This window comes from Salvelinus alpinus, chromosome 8 (assembly GCF_045679555.1).
Source record: "Salvelinus alpinus chromosome 8, SLU_Salpinus.1, whole genome shotgun sequence".
Classification (NCBI taxonomy): Eukaryota; Metazoa; Chordata; class Actinopteri; order Salmoniformes; family Salmonidae; genus Salvelinus; species Salvelinus alpinus.
This window is the reverse complement of record NC_092093.1, coordinates 42,478,695-42,505,117: the sequence shown is the minus strand read 5'-3', so window position 1 is coordinate 42,505,117 and position 26,423 is coordinate 42,478,695. Positions and strand designations below refer to the sequence as shown.

General features: G+C 42.8%; 1 long non-coding RNA gene across 1 annotated transcript; it reads left to right on the top strand.

Moving 5' to 3' along the window:
• The first annotated feature begins 1,903 nt into the window (after nucleotides 1-1,903).
• Nucleotides 1,904-25,493, top strand: LOC139583152 (uncharacterized). The gene is made up of 3 exons (XR_011676492.1): nucleotides 1,904-2,108; nucleotides 24,509-24,649; nucleotides 24,862-25,493. It is a non-coding gene; the product is annotated as an uncharacterized lncRNA (long non-coding RNA).
• The last annotated feature ends 930 nt before the right edge of the window (nucleotides 25,494-26,423 follow it).

Sequence of the window (26,423 nt, the reverse complement as noted above, 5' to 3'; positions counted from 1 at the left end):
CAGTAATTGAGTACATTGAGACATCAAGTGGGTTGTGATGATGTGATGTGGTGATTCCCATGTGGTTTCAATTCCCACTGGGACCAGTATGAAAAAGTATGAAAATGCATGTACTCATTACTGTAAATTGCTCTGGATAAGAATGTCAACTGAAATGGAAAGGAATGAAAAGACCATTTCAGTTTCCACATAGAAATAAGTTCAATTTGCAAAGTATTTCAAGAAACTAGAAAACATATATCAAGCAAGTTTTTTGTATATTCCACAAGTATTATCATAATAACTGTTTAGTACAGATAATTATCAGACTCAAGTTACAAATACTGGTAAACACTCCAATACATTTAGTTTTAAAAAGAGGGGTACTGGGAGGGGTGCGCTGGGCCTTTACTAGTCCTGTATTAGCTGACCAATATAGACCTCTTCAGCAAAACAAAAGAAAATCGCAGCACCCCTACCCCAAACGAGTTCCCGCGGCTATGCGCAGTAGGTTATGCCTACGAGAGTATGGCTGGAAACATGAGTCTGATGTATCGCACGCGAACTATCAATGTATCAGCTCTTTGTCAACATCCGGTCGCAAAACTGTCAAAGGGGAAAAACACGTTGGGAAGGAATGAATCAACAACAACCACCCCCACCCACCCAGCAGCAAAGCAACACCAAAGAGCCCACCCTCTGGAATTCATGAGTTTACCTCATACCTCCAACAAAGGCCCAACCCCCGCGCAAATTCTCTGTTTGAAGATGCGGTGAGGAGGGCTCCACAGTGGCCACAAAAATTATGGTTTGGGTCACAGGGCCGGTCAACGGTGTCAGATGTTATCGACTCACTCATATCCTGGGAAGGGCTTTTTTTCTGACCGAACAGAGCTATGTTTGGTGCTTTTCCAATGAGACTTAACCCCACACCAGTGGGCCGCCAGTGTTTTATATTAAGTAAGCTATAGTGTAATCGTGTTTCCATCAGGAGTGTGACACGAAAGACATGTGGCGATCAGAATCAACACCCCTGCATCATTCAAGACTGTTGATTTGTGAGGTGTTAAAGTTCACAGTTGGCCATTGTGATGTAAATGGTGGCTGAAAAGTACCCAGGGCCTTGCATTGGTTCCAAGTTAGAGGAGGTCCGCCGGAGTCGTGGCACGCTGAGCCACGGGTGCCGGCCCATGTAGATGGAAACAGAAACGTCTGAGCCTTTTGGGTAAAACACTGGGGTAAATCCGCATTTGAAATGCATCAGTAATCATCCACAAGCGTAGGCTATTAGGACTACTGGCAATGTATTTTAGGCTATTCTTTGAAGGCTAAAATAATAACATTCTGATTCTGTATGGTTCACATTCTCTGTTAAGGCCAAAATTAATAAAAGCGTTGATGCTGTATAAAAAAAGTCGAAACGTAATCTGTAGATTCTGTAGGTTTTGTCTATATTCTGTCTGTATATTCTTATTGTTGTCAGCACAATTTCGCCAGATCAAATTCCTAGTAGGCTACGTGTAAATGTTATTGGCGAATAAAGTTGATTCTGATTCCAACCTCATAATAAAGGCCAATGAACATAAACACATACAGTGATTAATAAGTGACTAAACTAATTAAGTCAATTGGAAAATAAGAATGTCATCTCAATTATTGATTAGCCTAAAACCAAACCAACTGATCAAACGTGATCAGATCCTCACAATAATACAGCTTAATGCCACTTTCGCAGACGTTAAACAATTCCAAATCGAGATTCCAGAGCTTTTTCAATAGCAACATCCCCAACCACAGATTTGGTGGACTCCTTCACCCTAGCCAACGTCACCCAACCCCCCACATCTCACGAACCAAGCTCCCGAAAGGAAGTTTGCCTCCTCTCTACCCTGCATTTCTGTCAATAGAGTTCAAAGGGCTAATTCAGTTCGTCTCTCATTTCTTTTAGTGCGGGGGGGTTTATTTCGACGTTTTAACTCGTGCATTCCAGCCAGCAATCCCTCACTTTTTTTGATATCCACTGCTAGGAAAAACGAAACATTGTTGACATAGCCATGGGTCAGGCCAGGCCATGCTGTTGGAAAGGAAATGTGTGTTGGGGAGTCTAACAGCATTTTACAAGCAAACAGGTACATGTTTTATGCTTATTTATTCATTTAACGTGTTTAGAACAAACCAGCTTAATCAGGAGTTTATTTCAACCACGGTGTACTTTACTTGTGTCTACTAGGGAAACATTGAAATCAATTGTATGCACATTTTTACTTGATTTCGCGAAAGAAAGTTACTTTATTATTTACTTCGTTAAGAGACATTTATAATTAACGAACATTTTAAGGATAAGGATTGTTTAATGCCCATAAATGGACATGTGGGTGTCTTTGTTTGAGCATACCAACAAGGCAACCCTGGCTATTTAGACGAAATAAAATGGTTTTAAAAGCACCTTTCGTTCTGATAAGAGTCATTTATTTGAAATGCAATCAAATGTAGCCTAACTATTTCCTGTAATGGGGTTTAAGACTATAATTTAAGCAAATTATCTTTGAATAAATGATTAAATTGTAGGCATCAACAATTCAAATCGACGTAGGCCTACATAATAAACAAACAGGGATACTTATTCAAAGGATTTAACAGATAAATATGGCTAACGCCCAAAATGTTTTCAAGAGATATCTGAAAAACCACATTGACAAATCCATTCTAGAAAGTGGTATGAACTAAAACGATACATTTTCCGTTGATCTGATTTGTTGATTTAATGTTTTTTATTCAACGACATATGCTGCTTTTTGGTTTTAAAAATAGAAACATTTGAACACAAAATGTGAACACAAAGCCTACAAATATCGAATGACACATCAGTGACGTCAGAGGGTAGCGTGAGCGAGATGCGCTTCTCTGCTCCGGCAATAAACACGCAAGTTGCTCACAAAGCCAAACAATACACCAACAACCAGCATAGGAGGACAACTAAGAATAGCGCCTTGTTTCCTCACGAATTCTCGTCATTTTAGTGGGAAAATGTCATTTATTAAGATGTTTTTTTCTATGGTCGCGTTTGCTTAGAAATGGGCTAAATCATGTTGTCTTGTTTAATCTTAATATTTGTTCATTCACTCAGGAACCTAACAAATAAGCCGAATGAATATATATATATTGGTTTTTAAACTGGGTTGAACCGGAACATAGTTTGATTTGAAAATATAGGCCTAATACATAAACTATCTGATATAGGCCTACCCAATAATGTATCCTGTTTTCTAGTTCACTTAAACAATAAATACAATGTGAAGTAACCTATATGCGAACTTATTGTAAAAGAGGACGATGGAATGGAACGCAATTTCCGAATGGTGGCAATATCGACAGCATTGAGAGTCTGATAATAGACTACACCCAACTGTTGCTGCGGTGAACAGGTGTTGTTGTCACCATGCAATCCTTCCTTATGCTGCGGAGACATCTAGCCAAGCGTTGTTCAACAAATGTATAGTCTGAAAGATCCTTCACTAACCTGTGAGCGACGGTAGAGCCATTGTTATCCTCGTCCTTCTCTGTTCTCAGACTTGCTGCTGTGGGTGGAGATAACCAACAAATGAACCCGTCGTTCTGATCGAATGTCATGTCCACTTGATTTTATTGTAAGTGTGACCTAATGAAACTGTCAGTCACACGCGCACTGAATACAGCCGAAAAGTTCAAGCATGCAAATCGACTACCATTACCGGCATATTTACAAAGTCATTATGTTTATCGGCCAGTTGGTGGTAGATTATTCACCGCGCGGATATACGCAGATTTTCCACGGCTGAATATTTTATAATGACAGTGTAACATAAGCGGACCATAGGTTTGTCCGGATTTGTCACCAAGAAAAACGGATTGCTGACAGACAGTGTAAGAGTGGTCCATAGTCTTACAAATATTTTGTAGTGGGCCTAATAAATAAATGAGCGTTATGTTTTCTATTATTTTACACTACCTCATATTTATGAGGACGAAAGAAAAACAGTAGCCTAATTAATGTTGATTTCTCAAAACAATTTGCAATATGCTACTGTGGTTGGTTTTAGATAACACATAGACTTCTACTATTTTGTTACGAAAAAAAGAGAGGGTAATGTAGAGCTTGGAATAGAGGGACATGCAGAACGGTTTACGCAAATTGATACCCATTTCATTTAATTAACTGACATGTTCCATATTGTTTATATTGTTATAATCAGTAATCATAATTAGACTATAGCCTATATTGCTCAATTATGATATCGCCTGCTAGAGAAACGTTGCCTTTTCAAATATGGGGTGGCACAAGTTTTGCACCCGGACTAGTAAAAATGGTGGTCTAGTCCGGCTGGCCTGTGTCCAAAATCTATCCCTGAACAAATGTCACATTATATCAATGGCAAAGCATTTGTCAAAGCACTAGATGTGAGGACCTTTATATCACCCTTTATGTATGAATTTGCTTGAAAGATGTAAGAAACATCTATGTAGTACTTATGGAGGCTTTATGAACGGTCCAGTCATCAAATATGTTTTTTTGTTTAAAGGTAGACGTTGCATGCACAAAGTAAACACAGTGATGCGTCAATTTCCGCAACCATTTACATGCTGGCTCGACCAGATGCGGCTTGAGTCTGCTTGCACCATCATGCACATGTTGATTTTGTCCATCCACACCAGACACGACCAGGACACACAGGTTGAAATATAAAAAACGAACTCTGAACCAACTTGGGGACAGGCCCGAAAAGCATTAAACATTCATGGCAATTTAGCTAGCTAGCTTGCTGTTGCTAGCTCATTTGTCCTGGGATATAAACATTGGGTTGTTATTTTACCTGAAATGCACAAGGTCCTCTACTCCGACATTTAATCCACAGATAAAAGGTTAAACCCGAGTTTGTTTCTAGTAATCTCTCCTCCTTCAGGCTTCTTCTTTGGACTTTATATGGTGGTTGGCAACCAACTTTAAGGTGCATTTCCATCACCAACTGGACTGGAGTGTGGACCTTTCAATCACCCACATGGGTATATGCTCCTAGAAACCAGTGAGGAGATGGGAGAGGCAGGACCTGCAGAGTGTCATGCATCACAAATAGAACCAAGTTCTATTTTAGCGCCTGGCTACGCAGACGCTCGCAAGCAGTTTGGATGCAATGACTGAATAACATGTATGTGAACATTTATTTTGCAACGCTCGCACACGTAACACGAGCCTTGTGTGAGCATGAGACTAAACTTCTGTGCTGTTTTGGTCCCGTAGCTACCACGTTGTGGCAGCGTGACGCGCACCCGTGCACATGCGGAGATACTCTGCGTGACTGTGTGAGAGGAAAGTCCTGCTTCAATATCTGCGGTGCGGTATCTCTATAGCGAATTGTCAAGCAAAATTGAAACAAATCCTTGTCAGAACTGAAGTCCCAGCTCTTGACACCTCAGAATTGTCGCCATGCAGGCCAACGAGCAATTGATACCCATACAATAAATGACCCCCGTGTCACACAAAATCTTAGTGTGCTAGCAGGTCGGAGATAAGGATTCAAGATTCACTGGGGTAATTGTTTAAAGAGACTTCCAACTCAAAGTCACTGCTCCAAAGTCTAATTAACATGTAAGTGAGGGTACTTCATCCTGCAAGCTCCAATACAAATAGACCGTTAGTGCAGAATGCAGACTAAAAACAATCAACATACAAAAACACAGTCATTGAAACACACATTCTTGAGGTTTCCTTACAGATTTTTTTCACTTACGACTCTTTTGAGGTCTAGGTCGGGTTTGGGCTAATTTAAAGTCCATATAAGAATGCAATGCTAGAACACAATAGTCTGAGCAAAATGACTGTCTCGTAGGGATGTGACAAATGAACATTTTCTTTCATGTTTAAACGGCCTTATTTTTTATCGGTTTTCCATGAAAACTAGTTGAGCATTTCATAAAATTCCATGTGAAATCATATAGCGTGCTTTGACCACTAGGGGGCAATGAAGTTCTACCACAGTCACACAGTAAGCTTAGGAATCTGGAATCTGCCCAAACAGGCAGGTGAAATTTTGTCCCAAAGACAACAGTTAATTCACGTTGACTCTAGTGTTCCTTTCCACTTGTTATATGCATTAGCGTCTTACAACAAAAAGTAACCTAGCCAAGTGATCACAGTTCTTCTCCCTGCATTCTCTTTTCCCTCCATTACATGTCTCTCATTGAATTTCATTCAAACTGCTCCCTATACACACATGCGTGCTGCGCACCCAAGCTTCTATTAGACCTACAGAAATGACTGCCTATAGAAACGTATCTAACTGATGGGGCACACAAACAAAACTGTAGACAAGTTAAATTCCTTGCCAAATCACGACAGCTTTATCACAAATTCAAAATGGGCTGGTTGATTAAAGTAGAGAAATGTGTTCCAATCACGAGCTGCAGTTTTGGAATAACAGATGCGTCTCGTCTATTTAGTATTTTTTGTTGCTTACTGCTATAGTGTGAATTTCTAATGCTGTTAACTGTATGTCTCAACTCCCATTATAAAGGGAATAACACCCTGTTGAAAGAGGAGTAAACGGTGAACAGTGATATTGACGAGAAAGACCTGTTGCAGTCCTTCATTTGGCAAATATCCATGGCAAATCATTTGAAAGATGCATATCCCCTCTTACGAACATTACTAGATCTGCAGGCTCTGCCCTCAGTTGGTCAGCAGCCCACAGCCTCAGTTGGTAAGCAGTCAGCTCCTTTAGTGTTACACTCCAAACCTCCTGCACTAGTTCCAGGCCCTGGATCTCCTGTTCAGCTAGGCTCAGAGCGAGCTGCTCGTCTAGGTCTGCAGTCCCTGCCCCTAGCCAGTTTGCAGTCTCCAGCCTCTGCTAGCACCAAGTCGCCTGTCCTAGTGTTAGGCTACTAGTTCCCTGCTCAGCTAGGTTTGCAGCCTCCCGCCATACCTGGCTTGCACTCCTCAATCTTAGTAGTAGGTTCCAAGTCCCCTGCCCTGTCGGGGCCCTAGTTTCTTGCCCTGCTAGGCTCTCAGACCCCGTTCTCTGACCCGGGGGGCCTGCTGTCTCCAGTTCTCGGGGGCCGCCTGCCTCCTGCAATGGAAGACCCTCCGGCACTTGCACTTCTCTGGGGCCCAGCCGGCCACGCTCTCAGATCCCTGATGAGCCCCGTACAGCAGTCCCAACCTGTCCACCATGGGAACCATCACATTCAGCAGTGGTGAGAGAGTCACCAACCCCAACAGCAGCCATTGAGCTGCCAACAACAGTTGTGGCCGGGCCTGCCACATTTCTACGCCGCAGTAGGCAAGCCACCTCCATCTGTGGCCAGCCTTCAGCGGCCCTGTACCAGCTGAGTTAGAGGATCCTCCCCCATCCTTGTTGCATTCTATGGGGCGGCCAAGGACTGCTTTTGTTTTCCCTGTGCACCGCCCTGACGGGGCGGCCCCTAAGCCCATTGCATGCCCTTGAGGCGGCATTCTCCTGACCCCCATGGTCCTCTAAAGAGACCTTAGTAATCAGCTGCCCCTCTAGTTCGGCCAGATTCACAGTAGTACTGGACCCCACCTGGTCTGGTCTCTTCACTGCTCTGCCTCTCTTACCTGCCAGGTAGGACTAGGCCCTTTCAGGACTAAACCCCCCACTGAGGTCTTAAAGATGGGTGGATATACACCAGAAATCCAGGGGCTGCTGTAAAAAAAAAGCCATCCCTTTCAACCTGATTGGCCTGCAGCCCTGTCAATCACCCTTCAAGCTTCTACTCATTACAACCAATCAACGCACTTGGACACACTCAAGGGCTCAGCCTGCTTCCACTTCACATCAGTGCATAGCATCTGCTGTCTTGAGAAGAAGCAAGTGTTGTGTTGCTGACAGACTTTTGACATGCTGTTTCCTAACTGAAGTGTTGTGTTGCTGACAGACTTCTGACATGCTGTTTCCTAACTGAAGTGTTGTGTTGCTGACAGACTTTTGACATGCTGTTTCCTAACTGAAGTGTTGTGTTGCTGACAGACTTCTGACATGCTGTTTCCTAACTGAAGTGTTGTGTTGCTGACAGACTTTTGACATGCTGTTTCCTAACTGAAGTTTTGTGTTGCTGACAGACTTTTGACATGCTGTTTCCTAACTGAAGTGTTGTGTTGCTGACAGACTTTTGACATGCTGTTTCCTAACTGAAGTGTTGTGTTGCTGACAGACTTTTGACATGCTGTTTCCTAACTGAAGTGTTGTGTTGCTGACAGACTTTTGACATGCTGTTTCCTAACTGAAGTGTTGTGTTGCTGACAGACTTTTGACATGCTGTTTCCTAACTGAAGTGTTGTGTTGCTGACAGACTTCTGACATGCTGTTTCCTAACTGAAGTGTTTTGTTGCTGACAGACTTTTGACATGCTGTTTCCTAACTGAAGTGTTGTGTTGCTGACAGACTTCTGACATGCTGTTTCCTAACTGAAGTGTTGTGTTGCTGACAGACTTTTGACATGCTGTTTCCTAACTGAAGTGTTGTGTTGCTGACAGACTTTTGACATGCTGTTTCCTAACTGAAGTGTTGTGTTGCTGACAGACTTTTGACATGCTGTTTCCTAACTGAAGTGTTGTGTTGCTGACAGACTTTTGACATGCTGTTTCCTAACTGAAGTGTTGTGTTGCTGACAGACTTCTGACATGCTGTTTCCTAACTGAAGTGTTGTGTTGCTGACAGACTTTTGACATGCTGTTTCCTAACTGAAGTGTTTTGTTGCTGACAGACATTTGACATGCTGTTTCCTAACTGAAGTGTTGTGTTGCTGACAGACTTTTGACGTGCTATTTCCTAACTGAAGTGTTGTGTTGCTGACAGACTTCTGACATGCTGTTTCCTAACTGAAGTGTTGTGTTGCTGACAGACTTTTGACATGCTGTTTCCTAACTGAAGTGTTGTGTTGCTGACAGACTTCTGACATGCTGTTTCCTAACTGAAGTGTTGTGTTGCTGACAGACTTTTGACATGCTGTTTCCTAACTGAAGTGTTGTGTGTCCATTGACAAGTGAGTGTTGGAAATGCTACATAATGGGTGTAATCTAAGTGAGTGTTGGTTATTTTACCATGTAATGTATCTTTATAAGTAAGAAGTTTGCGGGGATGTTTGCTAGCTCTTAGCTAATTGCTAGCTCTGGAGTATTGTTATCCATTGCAACATCATGTTCTGACTGGACAGCACTATAGTGGGCAGAACCAAAACCAAAACCAATCAGCATTAAGTATGTAGCGGTGAGGGCATATCCAGCCAACCGCTCAGACAAGCTCCAGCTAGCTGTTTTTTCCATGGTCCTAGTTCTCGCCAGATTTAGTGACCAACAGTTTTTTCAGTAGCATATTGTGTTTTTGCATTACATACGTACATAAACCAGGGCTGGCGTTATGGGAGGCCCGTGGCCCACCCTACTGTACCTCCTTGCCCGTCCAAATAAAATATTGAAATATTGATAATTTATTTGATCGAGACTGAAAGACGGTTTAATCTCAGTTAAATTTACAGTACACTACCGTTCAAATGTTTGGGGTCACTTAGGAATGTCCTTTTTTTGTCCATTAAAATAACATCAAATTGATCAGAAATACAGTGTAGACATCGTTAATGTTGTAAATGACTATTGTAGCTGGAAACGGCAGTTTCTTTATGGAATATCTACATAGGCCTATTATCAGCAACCATCACTTCTGTGTTCCAATGGCATGTTGTGTTAGCTAATCCAAGTTTATAATTTTAAAAGGCTAATTGATCATTAGAAAACCCTTTTGCAATTATGTTTTCACAGCTGAAAACTGTTATTCTGATTAATAAAGAAGCAATAAAACTGTTCTTCTTTAGACTAGTTGAGTATCTGGAGCATCAGCATTTGTGGGTTCAATTACAGGCTCAAAATGGCCAGAAACAAAGCACTTTCTTCTGAAACTCGTCAGTCTATTCTTGTTCTGAGTAATGAAGGCTATTTATTGTGAATGATACTATTTGAAAAGTCTTTCCAACACTCCCTGCCTCGATAATCACCAAGCCTGGGTGTGAAAGAGCAAAATATCATGATCTGATAAGCCCTTATACTGTATCGAGGAGAAACGTCATACAAAACAGCTTTCTGTCTCGAGCTCAATGGCGCAAGAAACTTTGAAGGCCCGGAATAGACTAGTTGATACAATGTTGCAAGTTCGTTAGTGACTGCTTCAGCGGACTCTGTGATACTTTGATACAATGTACAACTTCACTAGCAATAGCTCAAGTGAAGACAGATAGAAAGGGAGGCAGACAAGTGTAGAAGAGATATGGATGTGTTTGAATTAAACAGAATTTTCATAAGGATATTTTCAACTGTTTTTATTTTGTCAGCTTTAGGCCTAACGTTAGCTAACAAACTTCTGTACATCGCTCTGTTCCGTACACTTGACCTTATTTTAGCGCCCCAAAAAATGTAATACTTCCAGGTCAAATGCATTATGAATACCATTGTAAAGCACAATTTCTCCCCTTTCCAGCCAAATCAATGATGAGATCTTCATGCTGCCCGTCTCTGCATGATTGAAGAAGGCAATGGAGCTCCGCCTGGTCTTTTTAAAAATGAAGGGCGGGGAGGCGAAAGCTACAGAGTGATAGTGAAAGGGGGAGATATGTCTTGTGGGGAAACTGCTTTTTTCACCCGATTTGTCCAACTTATCACCTCTAAAATGTAAATAAAACACTATAAAGAGTTTATATAATGTCTCATTACATACCTATTTGAAGGGTTGTGTCGAATTTGAATAGGGTTTTTAGGGCGACTCTAAATTTACCTTCACAAGTAAACTGCGGCTGTCACGGTTTTTGAGAGTCATGATGGCTCGCAGTGATGACGCAATTTTTTTTTTTTTACAATTGATTGAATTAACTATTGATGAACTCACGAGTAATTAACTTTACACTCACCATTGATCATTTCTTGTTTTTAATCTGCGAGAGAGGCGCTACACCTGGCGGAAAGAGACTGTACGGCACAGAATGAGTTGCATAACGCGTGCCGTACGTTACGTTCGTGACACATCACACTTTGACATACAGCATCAGAGGGGTCCGATTTTTCAACTTTTCTCAAATACTATTGGTCAATTACCATGTCAATCAACGCTGAATAGAAACTTAGTTCACACCCTGGATTTTGATGCCAACACTGTCACTACAGTCCCATTAGTTTTCATTGCAGCCTCGTTTGAATGACGCAGTTGCCCAAAATGTGTACGGAACGGTGTTAGCTAATGAATGTTATGTATTTTACTTAGTTGATGATGGAAGCTATAGGCCTACTGTTGCATTGGCCTATAGGCTATCTCTGAGTTCTATGTTCTAATTTCTTTAACTGCCAATGGGTTAGGGTTAGGGTTAGGGTCCATATGGCAGAGGCTAGTGCTCTAGCTATAGTTGAATTTTTACTTTAAGATTTGTATAGTTTTACTTCAGATTTTTATGATTAACCATGTAACAATGAGTTTAAGACACTAAAACTTTGTTATTGAATGAAACTGTTTCATGGAAATGTGCATATATAAATATTCATAACTGGGTAGAAATGGTAGGATAAATTGTAAGCTTCTCCAGACTTGAAACTCATGAAAAAACAGGCCTACCAAATGGAAATCAAATGCCCAACTGATTCGTTCTGGAGCAAACTATCAATTGGGGTTCACTCTAAGCACTTTGATAAACATTGTAAATGTATGTGATTTAATCATAATCCTCCCCCCCTCCCCCCAGAACCACATCTCTTTCAAGCTGTCTCTCTCTCCACTTTCTTAGAATGATACCTACACCTCTACTTTACTTCCCCAGTATATGGAGCACCTGCATTTGAAAACAAATCAGAACTGATGCACTGACAACTGATGGATAGACCAAAATAAAAACAGAAATAATACATTTTCAAAGTTATTTTATGCTATTTTCTTCAGAGGCAACAAGAGCAAAAACAAATGTTTTGTCTAAATAAACAAAATAGCATAAACATTTTTTTTTGAGTGGACCCTCTAAAAATGTAAATATACCTTTAAGAATAATCACTTAACACAGCTGGGAATTTAATCAGCACATAAACTCACGTTCCTTTTTCAGGACCCTGTCTTTCAAAGATAATTCGTAAAAATCCAAATAACTTCACAGATCTTCATTGTAAAGGGTTTAAACACTGTTTCCCATGCTTGTTCAATGAACCATAAACAATTAATGAACATGCACCTGTGGAACGGTTGTTAAGACACTAACAGCTTACAGACGGTAGGCAATTAAGGTCACAGTTATGAAAACTTAGGACACTAAAGAGGCCTTCCTACTGACTCTGAAAAACACCAAAAGAAAGATGCCCAGGGTCCCTGCTCATCTGTGTGAACGTGCCTTAGGCATGCTACAAGGAGGCATGAGGACTGCAGATGTGGCCAGGGCAATAAATTGCAATGTCCGTACTGTGAGACAGGACGAACAGCTGATCATCCTCACAGTGGCAGACCACATGTAACAACACCTGCACAGGATCGGTACATCTGAACATCACACTTGCGGGACAGGTACAGGATGGCAACAACAACTGCCAGAGTTACACCAGGAACGCACAATCCCTCCATCAGTGCTCAGACTGTGCGCAATAGGCTGAGAGAGGCTGGACTAAGGGCTTGTAGGCCTGTTGTAATGCAGGTCCTCACCAGACATCACCGGCAACAACGGTGGGCACAAACCCACCGTCGCTGGACCAGACAGGACTGGCTAAAAACTGCTCTTCACTGACGAGTCGTGGTTTTGTCACACCAGGGGTGATGGTCGGATTCGCATTTATCGTTGAAAGAATGAGCGTTACATCAAGGCCTGTATTCTGGAGCGGGATTGATTTGGAGGTGGAGGGTCTGTCATGGTCTGGGGCGGGGTGTCACAGCATCATCGGACAGAGCTTGTCGTCTTTGCAGGCAATCTCAACGCTGTGCGTTACAGGGAAGACATCCTCCTCCATCATGTGGTACCCTTCCTGCAGGCTCATCCTGACATGACCCTCCAGCATGACAATGCCACCAGCCATACTGCTCGTTCTGTGCATGATTTCCTGCAAGACAGGAATGTCAGTGTTCTGCCATGGCCAGTGAAGAGCTCGGATCTCAATCCCATTGAGCACGTTTGGGACCTGTTGGATCGGAGGGTGAGGGCTATGGCCATTCCCCACAGAAATGTCCGGGAACTTGCAGGTGCCTTGGTGGAAGAGTGGGGTAACATCTCACAGCAAGAACGGGCAAATCTGGTGCAGTCCATGAGGAGGAGATGCACTGCAGTACTTAATGCAGCTGGTGGCCACGCCAGATACTGACTGTTACTTTTGACCCCCCCTTGTTCAGGGACACATTATTCAATTACTGTTATTCACATGTTTGTGGAACTTGTTCAGTTGATGTCTCAGTTGTTGAATCTTGTTATGTTCATACAAATATTTACACATGTTAAGGTTGCTGAAAATAAACGCAGTTGACAGTGAGAGGACGTTTCTTTTTTGCTGAGTTTACATTCCACATGTTGTCCCAATCCCATTCCACTTTGACCTAAACAGCTCAACTGGTCTTGCTCCTCTAGAGGCCCTTAGCATTAGACAGCGCCTTCTTTTTGGCATTCACAGCGCCACGATGTAAATGTATATTTTTCCATCCATTTACTGTAAATTCAAGTGATTATCACTCAGTTTATGGGCTCAATACTCTACCCCAGGCTTTCCTCAATAGCCAATGTCAAGCTAAGCAGTGGCATGTATTCTTGGATGCCAAGGGAAGCCAGGCTTCCCCCAAAAATGGACTAAGAAAGAAATATACAGTAATTTATCTTTCGTCTCTCTGTGTTTCATAATTTTCCTTCAATTCGCAAGAGGCTGAATGTATCTCACCAGAGAAAGCATCGGAGCGTGCAAGGGTGCAAGGGAAGCCAGCGAGCATTTGGCCTCCCTTGATAAAAAAAAAAAAGTGTAAAATCATAGCCAACCCGAGTTGAGCTAAACTGAGTGAGCTAAACTGTGAATGGACCTGGTGCACCAAAAAAAGAAAATCACGTCACATCGAGATCCAAAGCGTCATTGACAGAAAATAACTTGAATTGTTGCATCTTGTTGTGTTGTTGTCCTCCGATGGCTAGCTAGCTAAAATTGGCCCTTTCCATGGATGGAGAAAGTGATTTGGACTTGTGGTTTTAATTTTTAATTCTCCATACTAGCCAATGATTATAACGGCGATTCTGATCCAACCATAAATTCAAACATTGTGCCCCTGGCCTGAGAGGATGTAAGTTCAATATGTAAATGTAGTAGGCTAATGTTAACTGGCTGGCCTGGTGCATTTGTTGCCCATGAAAGGAAGTTAGGCTAGCGAGCAAGCGTTTTAGCCAGGTAGCCTAGGTCAAAAATAAATACAAGCATGTACTGTATGACAGAGTCATAGACTGGATGGTCAACATGAAAGAGAGAAGGATGGCATTGGCGTTTTGTGAGTCAACATGTTTTTCTACTTGCACACACTATTTAGCTTAAGTTGATTTGACTAAATTGTTTTTGGCATCTTTTAGTTGTTACTGTATTAGACTAAGCATAGGTGATTTGATCAAATCAAATTTTATTTGTCACATGCCCCGAATACAACAGGTGTAGTAGAACTTACAGTGAAATGCTTACTTACAAGCCCTTAACCAACAATGCATTTTTAGTAAAATAAGTGCAAAATAAAAATAGATAAGTAAAAAATAAGATAAAATAAAATGTTATTAAAGAGCAGCAGTAAAATAACAGTAGCGAGGCTATATACAGGTGTTACCGGTACAGAGTCAATATGCGGGGGCACAGGTTATTCGAGGTAATTGAGGTAATACGTAGATGTAGGTGGGGTTAAAGTGACTATGCATAGATAATAAACAGAGAGTAGCAGCAGTGTAAAAGAGGGGGTGGGGCCGGGACCATTTGATTAACTGTTCGGGAGTCTTATGGCTTGGAGGTAGAAGCTGGTAAGGAGCCTTTTTGGACCTAGACTTGGCGCTCCGGTACCGCTTGCCGTGCGGTAGCAGAGAGAACAGTCTATAACTAGGGTGGCTGGAGTCTTTGACCATTTTTAGGGCCTTCCTCTGACACCGCCTGGTATAGAGGTCCTGGATGGCATGAAGCTTGGTCCCAGTGATGTACTGGGCCGTACGCATTACCCTCTGTAGTGCCTTGCGGTCGGAGGCCGGGCAGTTATGCAACCAGTCAGGATGCTCTCGATGTTGCAGCTGAGCAACCTTTTGAGGATCTGAGGACCCATGCCAAATCTTTTCAGTCTCCTGAGGGGGAATAGGCTTTGTCGTGCCCTCTTCACGACTGTCATGGCGTGTTTGGACCATTCTAGTTTGTTGGTGATGTGGACACCAAGGAACTTGAAGCTTTCAACCTGCTCCACTACAGCCCCGTCGATGAGAATGGGGCGTGCTCGGTCCTCTTTTTCCTTTAGTCCACTATCATCTCCTTTGTTTTGCTGACATTGAAGGATAGGTTGTTGTCCTGGCACCACACGGCCAGGTCTCTGATCTCCTCCCCATAGACTGTCTTGTCGTTGTCAGTAATCAGGCCTGTCACTACCATCGGCAAACTTAATGATGGTGTTGGAGTCATGCCTGGCTGTGCAGTCATGGGTGAACAGGGAATACAGGAGGGGACTGAGCACACACCCCTGAGGGGCCCCCATGTTGAGGATCAGCGTGGCAGACGTGTTGTTACCTACCCTTACCACCTGGGTACGGCCCGTCAGGAAATCCAGGATCCAGTTGCAGAGGGAGGTGTTTAGTCCCAGGGTCCTTAGCTTAGTGATGAGCTTTGAGTGCACTATGGTGTTGAACGCTGAGCTGTAGTCAATGAATAGCATTCTCATGTAGGTGTTCCTTTTGTCCAGGTGGGAAAGGGCAGTGTGGAGTGCAATAGAGATTGCATCATCTGTGGATCTGTTGGGGCAGTATGCAAATTGGAGTGGGTCTAGGGTTTCTGGGATAATGGTGTTGATGTGAGCCATGACCAGCCTTTCAAAGCACTTCATGGCTACAGACATGAGTGCTACGGGTCGGTAGTCATTTAGGCAGGTTACCTTAGTGTTCTTGGGCACATGAACTATGGTGGTCTGTTTATGTTGGTATTACAGAGAGGTTGAAAATGTCAGTGAAGACACTTGCCAGTTGGTCAGTGCATGCTCGCAGTACACGTCCTGGTAATCCATCTGGCCCTGCGGCCTTGTGAATGTTAACCTGTTTAAAGGTCTTACTCACATCGGCTGCGGAGAGCATGATCACACAGTCTTCCGGAACAGCTGGTGCTCTCATGCATAGACGTTTTCAGTGTTATTTGCCTTGAAGCGAGCATAGAAGTAGTTTAGCTCGTCTGGTAGGCTCGTGTCACTGGGCATCTCTCGGCTGTGCTTCCCTTTGTAGTCTGTAATGGTTCGCAAGCACTGCCACATCCAACAAGCTTCAGAGCCGGTGTAGTACGATTAGATTTTAGTCCTGTATTAATGCTTTGCCTGTTTGATGGTTCGTCGGAGGGCATAGCGGGATGTCTTATAAGCTTCCGTTAGTTCTAGCCTTTAGCTCAGTGCGGATGTTGCCTATAATTCATGGATTTTGATTGGGGTATGTACATATGGTCAGTGACTGATGTGATGTACTCCTCAGTGCCATCGGAAGAATCCCGGAACATATTCCAGTCTGTGCTAGCAAAACAGTCCTGTAGCTTAGCATCTGTGTCATTTGACCACTTCTTTATTGACCGAGTCATTTGATTATGATGAAATGGTGCTGGAATAGTGGAGGCAGCTCCTGTTTTCATAGTGACTTGTGGTAACTCGCTGTGGTTCTAAATCAACAGTTGTTTAGTAGTCCGAAAATGTCAGAAACATTAACTTGCTTGACCATGCTGTTGGTCATGTAACTGTTTTTTACATGCAATATACTTTGTGCACTTCACTGGACAGAGTTTGCTCATTGTGATGAAACAAAGGCATGGTTGAATTTATTCTGCCACTGTGTCTTCTTGTCTCTGCCTTAGACCTATATATCAAGGTCGCAAGACATATGAACTAACAGGTTATAGAGAAAACAATGCAATAATCACAATACATTTTCTTAGCTTATCCAGTGATTTTACCCACGCACTGCTGCAGAAGCTAAGAAAGTTGTGGTGTAGCGTAGGCTGTATTGTAAATCACTTACAAAAAAAGATAACAGTTTTTAAACTGCAGTGATTGCAGAATTTTTTTATTTAACTAGGCAAGTCAGTTAAGAACAAATTCTTATTTACAATGATGGCCTAGGAACAGTGGGTTAACTGCCTTGTTCAGGGGCAGAATGACAGATATTTACCTTATCAGTTCGGGCATTCGATCTAGCAACCTTTCACTTATGGGCCCAACGCTCTAACCACTAGGCTGCCTGCCGCCCAAGTTGGAGTTAGACTGCAAAATTATTTGAATTAAAAAAAGTGTTATTTTGGACGCAGTATTTGCAGAATACTGCAGTTATACTGCATTCTAACTATAGTTATACTACAGTGTACTGCAGTGATACTGCACTCTGACTGCAATATTTTTTCATAAGGAAGGCCTAGCGTAATCTTCTTTGCAAGCTGTTTTCAGTCCTATATAGACCGTTTTCCATCTAGTCCATATGGCGACATGCTTTTCTAAGTTTGTTTTTAAGATTATTTCCCCTGTTCAATTAAGTCTCGAAACATTGCAGCCTCTCCTGTAGCTGACAATTTCAATGTTCACTTGTCGGTGACAAACACAATGCATTGTTTACATGTTTGTCATAGGTTCTTGGGTGGCGTGCCCTGTCTTACCTTTTGTACTCGATTGATTGATACATTGTTCCATTTCTTGAACATTTTTCCAATTTTATTTTGGATTCTGATGGCTCTTTTGCGCTTAGTTGCTGTGAGCATTGCTGTCTGTCCCGGGATCCCTCCAGATTCCGCAGAGAGGCACCGAAGCCCAGCTAGCCTAGCTGGCTCAGGGTCCTCCATTTGAGACCACCATTGAACATTTCCAGCGCTGCAGGAGCTGTGTTTAATTTTGCTTTGTTCCGGGACAATGTGGACCGTGCTGTCTTTCAATGTAGCAGCTGCTTGCTTGCGGAGGACTACAGGGGTGAAGTGGTTACTCTTAGCAAGCACGTGGCAAACCTACATAAGCTACTGGGGAATCCACACCGTCTACTTTTTATTTTTCTTCCACCCCAGTAGCCGGATGCCGCTCTGGTCTGGTGGAAGTGTCGCCGCTGTGTTGGCTCTCCACAGCCGACTGGCAGGTGCTCAGCAGGGTTCCATCCCCAAAGGGGTCTCCCCCTTCCCTGGAGAACGGAGCTGTTCTCGACCCAACCAACCAGCCATGGAGATACGTCACTCGCTGTGGAAGTCGAAGACAGCGTCCTCTGGCAACGGGAGTCTCCTTGGAGATGTTGAGCCCGGACCTGACAGAGACCAGAAACAGCTTTGCCACCCTGGATCCAGAGGTTCCAGCGGGCTTTCCATTCAAGATCGGATCCGAGGTACCTGCATCTTCGTCCTCTGTTCTGTCTCCCTCTCTGGTGGCTTCTACCTCGGGTTCAGATCCTCGGAGCGCCCACCCTCATCAGACCATGAGGCTGCCTGAGAGACCGGCCCATTCAACCTCACCAGCTGTCATCATAGGCAGCTCTATGGGGAGAAACATCTCAGTTCCCAAGGCAAAAACTCTGTGCTACCCAGGAGCACGAGTACAAGACATCACAAAGCAGCTTCCGGCTGTTCTACGACAGATGCCGGGAGCTGGCACTGTTGTAGTCCATGTGGGATCTAACGACATCAGGAGGGCTAGCTCGGAACATCTGAAAATTGATTTTAAAGAACTGATTTTTGTATTACCATCGTACCATCGTTGGTACACATCTGGCACGTCTGTACACATCTGGCTAAAATATTATTGTATCTCTGCTGGAGTCACTTTTATAGATAACTTTGGCACCTTCTGGAAACAGGAGATACTCTTGGCTCCTGGACTCCTGTCCACGCAGCGTTGAAACAATGACTTATCAAGGACCCAAGACCGCCTCAGCTAATCCCTACCATTGTGACAATGAGTCATCATAATGATGCAGCTAATGTACATTATCCTAGGGGCGTTGGCAGACAAATAGTAAGTAACTTAATTTATGTCCCTCTAATTGCCCTGAATACCTTTGTTAATCCTACAGCTATTGGATGCAGTAATCATGAGCCTATGAATCAGAGTCACACTGTTAGCACTGAGGCGGTGTGCCCTAGTAGGAAGACCAATTTGTGCAGCTCACCCTGCACTATCAAGTCTACTTCTGATAAGCTTCCCAGTAAAGCATTAAAAACAATCAAGCAACCCAGAAAAGTGCTAAAAAATAGCCCATATTAACATATGCAGCCTGAGAAACATTCATATTCTGACTATCTCTGAAACTCACTTAGATAATATCTTTGATGATACAGTTGTAGTAATATGGGGAGAAGTCTATCCATAATAACTCACTGATCTGCCTTAACAACACTATCAACAAGGCAGGTCCTACAGGCCCTGGTTTTGTCACACCTGGACTACTGTTCAGTCGTGTGGTCAGGTGCCACGAAGAGGGACTTGGGAAAATTGCAGTTGGCTCAGAACAGGGCAGCACGGCTGGCCCTTAAAAGTACACGGAGAGCTAACATTACTGACATGCATGTCAATCTCTCATGGCTCAAAGTGGAAGAGAGATTGACTGCCTCGTTACTTGTTTTTGTAAGAGGTGTTGACAAGCTGTAGGTACCGAGCTGTCTGTTTAAAATACTAGCACATAGCTCGAACACCCATGCATACCCCACAAGACATGCCACCAGAGGTCTCTTCACAGTCCTCAAGTCCAGAACAGACTATGGGAGGCACACAGTACTACATAGAGCCATGACTACATGGAACTCTATTCCACATCAAATCAAATTTTATTGGTCACATACACATGGTTAGCAGATGCCGACTAGTGATACATTTATTACATCCAATTTTTAATTATTAAAGTGGCTAGAGATTTCAGTCAGTATGTTGGCAGCAGCAACTCAATGTTAGTGTTGGCTGTTTAACAGTCTGATGGCCTTGAGATGGAAGCTGTTTTTCAGTCTCTCGGTCCCAGCTTTGATGCAGCTGTACTGACCTCACCTTCTGGATGTTAGCGGGGTGAACAGGCAGTGGCTCGGGTGGTTGTTGTCCTTGATGATCTTTTTGGCCTTCCTGTGACATCGGGTTGTAGGTGTCCTGGAGGGCAGGTAATTTGCCCCCGGTGATGCGTTGTGCAGACCTCACTACCCTCTGGAGAGCCTTGCGGTTATGAGCGGAGCAGTTGCCGTACCAGGCGGTGATACAGCCCGCCTGTGGATAGGGGGGGTGCTCCCTCTGCTGTTTCCTGAAGTCCACGATCATCTCCTTTGTATTCTTGATGTTGAGTGTGAGGTTATGTTTCTGACACCATACTCTGAGAGCCCTCACCTCCTCCCTGTAGGCCGTCTCGTCGTTGTTGGTAATCAAGCCTACCACTGTAGTGTCGTCTGCAAACTTGATGATTGAGTTGGAGGCGTGCATGGCCATGCAGTCATGGGTGAACAGGGCGTACAGGAGAGGGCTGAGAACGCACCCTTGTGGGGACCCAGTGTTGAGGATCAGCGGAGTGGAGATGTTGTTTCCTACCCTCACCACCTGGGGGCGGCCCGTCAGAAAGTCCAGGACCCAGTTGCACAGGGCGGGGTCGAGACCCAGGGCCTCTAGCTTAATGATGAGTTAAATAATCGGTGAACAGCATTCTTACATAGGTATTCCTCTTGTCCAGATGGGTTAGGGCAGTGTGCGGTGTGATTGCGATTGTGTCGTCTGTGGACCTATTGGGGCAGTAAGCAAATTGGAGTGGGTCTAGGGTGTCAGGTTGGGTGGAGCTGATATGATCCTTGACTAGTCTCTCAAAGCACTTCATGATGACGGAAGTGAGTGCTACAGGGCGGTAGTCATTTAGCTCAGTTACCTTAGCTTTCTTGGGAACAGGAACAATGGTGGCCCTCTTGAAGCATGTGGGAACAGCAGACTTGGATAGGGATTGATTGAACATGTCCGTAAACACACCAGCCAGCTGGTCTGCACAGGCTCTGAGGATGCGGATAGGGATGCCGTCTGGGCCTGCAGCCCTGAGAGGGTTAACACGTTTAAAAGTTTTACTCATGTTGGCTGCGGTGAAGGAGAGCCCGCAGGTTTTGGTAGCGGGCCGTGTCAGTGGCACTGTATTGTCCTCAAAGCAAGCAAATAAGTTGTTTAGTTTGTCTGGGAGCAAGACATTGGTGTCCGCGACGGGGCTGGTTTTCATTTTGTAATCCGTGATTGACTGTAGACCCTGCCACATACGTCTCGTGTCTGAGCATTGAATTGCAACTCTACTTTGTCTCTATACTGACGCTTAGCTTGTTTGATTGCCTTGCGGAGGGAATAGCTACACTGTTTGTATTCGGTCATGTTTCTGGTCGCCTTGCCCTGATTAAAAGCAGCGGTTCGTGCTTTCAGTTTTGTGCGAATGCTGCCATCAATCCAAGGGTTCTGGTTGGGGAAGGTTTTAATAGTCACCATGGGTACAACATCACCGATGCACTTGCTAATAAACTCGCTCATCGAATCAGCGTATAGATCAATGTTGTTGTCTGAGGCTATCCAGAACATATCCCAGTCCACATGATCGAAGCAACCTTGAAGCGTGGAATCAGATTGGTCGGACCAGCATTGAACAGACCTGAGCACGGTCGTTTCCTGTTTTAGCTTCTGTCTATAGGCTGGGAGCAACAAAATGGAGTCGGGGTCAGATTTTCTGAAAGGAGGGCTTTGTGTGCACGGAAGTTAGAATAGTAATGATCCAGAATTTTGGGTCGCGCATTCGATATGCTGATAAAATTGAGGGAGCATTGTTTTCAGATTAGCCTTGTTAACCTTTTCTCAATATAGGGGGTGCTGTTTCAACGTTAGCATTTATCGTCTCCAAATTAAACTGCCTCATACTCAATTCTTGCTCGTACAATATGCATATTATTATTACTATTGGATAGAAAACAATCTCTAGTTTCTAAAACCGTTTGAATTATGTCTGTGGGTGAACCAGAACTCTTTCTACAGCGAAACTCATGACAGGACATGCGAAGCTCTGAAAAATAGTCTCTGATCTCGGATCAGTTGAAAACTCTGTGTGTGCCCTATGGCTTGACATGAACTGCACCCGCCTTCCCCTGGATGTCAGTAACCAATGAGAAGTGGAATGGTGTCTCTACGTGTTTGTCAGAGTTTATAAAAGGGAGTGGAGTGAGATGACCCTTCCTTTTGACGCTCGCCAGGACGCAAGGGAGGACATCAGAATCGCATGCTCAAAAGCTCTCGTTATTGATCAAAGATCTATCCGTCTGTGATTTAGTTCGATATAGGTGTTAGAAACATCATAACGAAGTTATTTGAAACCGATTTATATCAGTTTATGCGAGTATATTGCTATTTTTCTGAATTTCCTTAGTATTGCGTTTGACGATTTGGGCATGTGTGTGCCGTGAAGCTATCGTTAGCTGCTAGTTCTGAAGTTGAGGAGGTCGTTTTACAACAAAGCAACGATACTTTTGGACAAAGGACACATTGCCCAAGATACTGATGGAAGCTCGTCCAAAAGTAAGAGTTATTCATGATTTTATTCCGTATTTATGTGGAAAAATTTAAACGAGGTTGTCGGCCATTTTTTGCGGCACTAGTCTGGCTGTAACTCACAATGTATGTCTTGTAACGTTAATTTTAAAAATCTAAATCAGCGGTTGCATTAATAACCAATGCATCTTTCATTAGCTGTCCAACCTGTATTTTTTTAGTCAATCTAATCGATAAATAATCGTAATCATAGGTGCCTTTCCAAGATGGGGCCGGCCCGAATGCATGCCATGTTTTGACAGATTACATTGCATAACCAAGATTTTTGATGCTAAATATGCACATTTTCGAACAAACTCTATATGCATTGTGTAATATGATGTTACAGGACTGTCATCTGAAGAATTCTGAGAAGGTTAGTGAAAAAATTAATATACTTTGCCTTGATTTAATGCTGGGGTGATGTTAGCTCATGTGGTATGCTAATATAACGATATATTGTGTTTTCGCTGTAAAACACTTAGAAAATCTGAAATATTGTCTGGATTCACAAGATCTGTGTCTTTCGATTGCTGTAGGCTGTGTATTTTTCAGAAATGTTTTAGGATGAGTATTTTGGTAATTGACGTCGGTCTCTGTAATTATTCCGGCTGCTTCCAACGCTATTTCAGATTGCAGCTGCAATGTACAACTGTGACTTATACCTGAAAAATGCACATTTTTCTAAAAAAACATATCCTATACCATAAATATGTTATCAGACTGTCATCTTATGAAGTTGTTTCTTGGTTAGTGGCTATATATATCTTTATTTAGTCGAATTAGTGATAGCTACTGATGCAGGAAAAAAATGGTGGAGAAAAAAAGTTGTGTCTTTTGCTATCGTGGTTAGCTAATAGATTTACATATTGTGTCTTCCCTGTAAAACACTTAGAAAATCTGAAATATTGTCTGGATTCACAAGATCTGTGTCTTTCGATTGCTGTATGCTGTGTATTTTTCAGAAATGTTTTAGGATGAGTATTTTGGTAATTGACGTCGGTCTCTGTAATTATTCCGGCTGCTTCCAACGCTATTTCAGATTGCAGCTGCAATGTACAACTGTGATTTATACCTGAAAAATGCACATTTTTCTAAAAAAACATATCCTATACCATAAATATGTTATCAGACTGTCATCTTATGAAGTTGTTTCTTGGTTAGTGGCTATATATATCTTTATTTAGTCGAATTAGTGATAGCTACTGATGCAGGAAAAAAATGGTGGAGAAAAAAAGTTGTGTCTTTTGCTAACGTGGTTAGCTAATAGATTTACATATTGTGTCTTCCCTGTAAAACATTTTAAAAATCAGAAATGATGGCTGGATTCACAAGATCTGTATCTTTCATCTGGTGTCTTGGACTTGTGATTTAATGATATTTAGATGCTTGTATTTACTTGTTACGCTATGCTAGGCTATGCTAGTCAGCTTTTTTACTGTGGGGGGTGCTCCCGGATCCGGGATGGGTACCAAGTAAAAGTTAAAATCCCCAGCTACAATAAATGCAGCCTCAGGATATGTGGTTTCCAGTTGACATAGAATCCAATGAAGTTATTTCAGGGCCGTCGAGGTGTCTGCGTGTGGGGATATACACGACTGTGATTATAATCTAAGAGAATTCTCTTGGTAGATAATGTGGTCGGCATTTGATTGGAAGGAATTCTAGGTCAGGTGAACAAAAGGACTTGAGTTCCTGTATGTTGTTATGTTCACACCACGACTTGTTAATCATAAGGCATACACCCCCGCCCTTCTTCTTCCCAGAGAGATGTTTGTTTCTGTCGGCGAGATCCGTGAAGAACCGGGTGGCTGTATGACTCTGATAACGTATCCCGAGTGAGCCATGTTTCCGTGAAACAGAGAATGGTAACGAATGCAAGCAGTAGAATCAGATTTCAAAAGCAGGTAAAAATACACCTTATGGAACAGCGGGGGACTGTGAAGTAATACAAACACAGGCACAGACACAGACACATTTATACAAACACATGATAACATACACATGGATTTTGCATTGTAGATTTGTGGTAGTGGAGTATGGGCCTGAGGGCACACAGTGTGTTGTGAATTCTGTTGTAATGTTTCTTAAAAATGGTATAACTGCCTTAATTTTGCAGGACTCCAGTAAGAGAAGCTGCTGGCTTGGCAGCAGACACACGGCTGTGCCAACGGTTTCAAGACATGCACGCAGCACTGATACATAAGAGTAGAATAGTTAACCTCATTTTGGGACATTCTTGCATTTTATTATTATATCTTTCGAGTTAGTTGTAAAACTTTGTGTATTTCTTTAACCGCTTACGAATCAAGAAGGAAATCACAATCAATTATGTTTCTAACGTGTGTGGGCTATTTTCTAATGAGCTCACATGGGTCATCTTGTGGTGTTGAACTGTTACCATGGTCCTCCATTTGTATCACGTTCCTTAGTTCCTTTGTTATGTCTTTATTTTAGTTTGGTCAGGGCGTGAGTTGGGGTGGGCATTCTATGTTGTTTTTCTATGTTTTGTTCTGTTGTTCGATTTCTATGTGTTGGGCCTAGTATGGTTCTCAATCAGAGGCAGGTGTCAGTCGTTGTCTCTGATTGGGTGCCATATTTAGGTAGCCTGTTTGTCATTGTGTGTTGTGGGTGATTGTTTCCTGTTGTAGTGTTTGTTTCACATGTCAGGACTGTTTCGGTTTTCGGTATTATTCACTTTGTTATTTTGTATTTTTCAGTGTTCAGTTTTAATAAATTAAAATGGACACTTACCACGCTGCGTATTGGTCCGATCCTTGCTACTCCTCAGACGAAGAGGACGAGAACCGTTACAATTTGAGAGAAAGTAGTCCCATTTTTTTCAAAGGAAAATGGGTTCAGAAAATGCATTCTTGTGACAATTTACAATCAGAATCGGTTTCAAATCGTATTACGTTCATAAATTATTTCAAACTTGTTTGTCGCTTTCCAGTAGCCTACTGAAAACATGAAGCATATGTTTCATGAAAAAGTTAATTGAACCATGTTTTTATGTGTATAACTTTGTCATTTATCTAATAGTTTTTGTTACCAATTTTTATTTTTATATCAAGAAGTTTTATATTTTAGATTCTTTAAAGTGGACACACTTTGCCTTGATGACAGCTTTGCACACTGGCATTCTCTCAAACAGCTTCACCTGGAATGCTTTTCCAACAGTCTTGAAGGAGTTTTCACATATGCTGAGCACTTGTTGGCTGCTTTTCCTTCACTCTGTGGTCCAACTCATCCCAAACCATCTCAATTTGATTGAGGTCGGGGGACTGTGGAGGCCAGGTCATCTGATGCAGCACTCCATCACTCTCCTTGGTCAAATAGCCAAATCAAATCAAATTGTATTTGTCACATACACATGTTTAGCAGATGTTATTGTGGGTGTAGTGAAATGATTGTGTTTCTAGCTCCAACAGAGCAGTAATATCTAACAATGCAATGCCCTTACACAGCCTGGATGTGTGTTTTGGGTCATTGTCCTGTTGAAAAACAAATGATAGTCCCACTAAGCGCAAACCAGATGGGATGGCGTATCGCTGTAGAATTCTAAGGTAGCCATGCCGGTTAAGTGTGACTTGAATTCTAAATAAATAACAGAGTGTCACCTGCAAAGCACCCCCACATCATCACAACTCCTCCTTCATGCTTCACGGTCGGAACCACACA